The sequence below is a fragment of the Corella eumyota genome, chromosome 3 (genome assembly GCF_963082875.1).
Source record: "Corella eumyota chromosome 3, kaCorEumy4.1, whole genome shotgun sequence".
Lineage (NCBI taxonomy): Eukaryota > Metazoa > Chordata > Ascidiacea > Phlebobranchia > Corellidae > Corella > Corella eumyota.
In genome coordinates, this window is record NC_137492.1 from 16,267,911 (window position 1) to 16,270,410 (window position 2,500).

The following is a 2,500-nucleotide window of genomic DNA, read 5'->3' on the forward strand; positions in this document are numbered from 1 at the left end:
ACCGCCCCGCGGCTCCTACTCGCCCTGCGCGAATCGCGACCGACGCGTCGAGGCCCCCAGCTCGAGGTCGACAGCGCCGTCGTTGCGACTCGGGCGGCAAGCGGACGCGGCGCGGCTCGCCGGCCGCCACGCATCGCTGACGCGAGCCCGAATACCAAAACTTTCCACCTTCAACCGAGCGGCGATTGCCCGTCGCCGGGCATACGCACGCGAGCCGAGCCGTCGCGGAGCCGATCCCGCCGGCCGTTGTCGTTTCTGCGACCCTGAGACGGACGCGGTCCCGGGATGAACCCGAGGCCGCAATACGCGTTCAGATCGTCAATGCTCAATGTGTTCTGCAATTCACATTAAATCACGCAGCTTGCTGCGTCCTTCATCGACTCGCGAGCCGAGTGGTCCACCGCCAAGAGCCATCGTTTGTTTGTTTGCTTTTCGCTCTTCGATTCCTAACCTCGATTCGCCATCCGGCTGAAAAAATCGCGTGACGCCGAGCGGGTCGCGGTCGCAACAAATAGTGCGACAAGCCCGCGCACCGCATGAAGCCTTCGGGCACTCGACGCCGACAAAACAAGTTCCTGATCGCGGGGCGGCGGACGCGCCGAGGCACGTCGCCGTCCCGGTGTTTGCTCTTTCGCTCTTCGATTTTTTTTCTCGCGCTAATGATCCTTCCGCAGGTTCACCTACGGAAACCTTGTTACGACTTTTACTTCCTCTAAGTAATCAAGTTAGATCGTCTTTTCGGGCCAAGACCCAACCGTCGCCAGTCGAGCCCGGGCCCAATCGGAGGACCTCACTAAACCATTCAATCGGTAGTAGCGACGGGCGGTGTGTACAAAGGGCAGGGACGTAATCAACGCGAGCTAATGACTCGCGCTTACTGGGAATTCCTCGTTCAAGCGAAATAATTTCAATTCTCTATCCCTAGCACGACCGGGGTTCATCGGGTTACCCAGACCTTTCGGCCAAGGCGAACACACGTTGATCCGGTCAGTGTAGCGCGCGTGCGGCCCCGAACATCTAAGGGCATCACAGACCTGTTATTGCTCAATCTCGTGTGGCTAAACGCCACTAGTCCCTCTAAGAAGTTAAACGCCGGCCGGGAAGGCCGCGTAACTATTTAGCAAGCCAGAGTCTCGTTCGTTATCGGAATTAACCAGACAAATCGCTCCACCAACTAAGAACGGCCATGCACCACCACCCACAGAATCATGAAAGAGCTCTCAATCTGTCAATCCTCGCTGTGTCCGGGCCGGGTGAGATTTCCCGTGTTGAGTCAAATTAAGCCGCAGGCTCCACTCCTGGTGGTGCCCTTCCGTCAATTCCTTTAAGTTTCAGCTTTGCAACCATACTTCCCCCGGAACCCAAAGACTTTGGTTTCCCGCAAGCTGCCGGAGAGGTCGTCAAAATAACGCCCCCCGATCGCTAGTTGGCATCGTTTATAGTCAGAACTAGGACGGTATCTGATCGTCTTCGAACCTCTGACTTTCGCTCTTGATTAAAGAAAACATTCTTGGCAAATGCTTTCGCAGTCGTTCGTCTTGCGCCGATCCAAGAATTTCACCTCTAACGGCACAGTACGAATGCCCCCGTCCGTCCCTCTTAATCATTACCTCGCGCTCCGAAAACCAACAAAAAAGAACCGAGGTCCTATTTCATTATTCCATGCAACACTATCCAGGCGAAGCGCCTGCTTTGAACACTCTAATTTTTTCAAGGTAAACGTCCCGGCCGCCGCCGACACTCAGTCAAGAGCACCGACGGAAAACCGGAGGTAAAGCCAGAACGAACAGTGCACGCCTTGCGACGGACCGAACGCCTGCGCCCAAAATCCAACTACGAGCTTTTTAACCGCAACAACTTAAATATACACTTTTGGAGCTGGAATTACCGCGGCTGCTGGCACCAGACTTGCCCTCCAATGAATACTCGTTAAAATTTTTACAGTGTACTCATTCCAATTACAGGGCCTCGTTAGAGTCCTGTATCGTTATTTTTCGTCACTACCTCCCCGCGTCGGGAATGGGTAATTTGCGCGCCTGCTGCCTTCCTTGGATGTGGTAGCCGTTTCTCAGGCTCCCTCTCCGGAATCGAACCCTGATTCCCCGTTACCCGTAAGAACCTCGGTAGGCAGATACCGTACCGACGAAAGTTGATAGGGCAGACACTTGAATGATCCGTCGCCGGTGCAAGACCGTGCGATCAGCAAAGTTATCCCGAGTCGCCAACAAGACGAGCCGAAGCCCGGCAGGTTTTTGATATGATAAAGGCGCGCCTCCCGCAAGGTCGGCGCTTTTTGCATGTATTAGCTCTAGAATTACCACAGTTATCCAAGTAAAATTTACGATCAAATGAATCACGACTGATTTAATGAGCCATTCGCAGTTTTACCGTACGCAAGTTCGTACTGAGACATGCATGGCTTAATCTTTGAGACAAGCATATGACTACTGGCAGGATCAACCAGGTAACTATCGGCCGACAAAATACGCGAACGGAGTCT

General features: G+C 54.0%; 2 non-coding genes across 2 annotated transcripts; both read right to left on the reverse strand.

Annotated features, from left to right (window-relative positions):
* Positions 1–258: 258 nt before the first annotated feature.
* Positions 259–412, reverse strand: LOC145746857 (5.8S ribosomal RNA). Its single transcript, XR_014281623.1, has one exon. It is a non-coding gene; the product is annotated as a 5.8S ribosomal RNA (ribosomal RNA).
* A 245-nt stretch (positions 413–657) lies between these two features.
* On the reverse strand, positions 658–2,467 carry LOC145747640 (small subunit ribosomal RNA). The gene has a single exon (XR_014282357.1). It is a non-coding gene; the product is annotated as a small subunit ribosomal RNA (ribosomal RNA).
* Between the last annotated feature and the right edge of the window lie 33 nt (positions 2,468–2,500).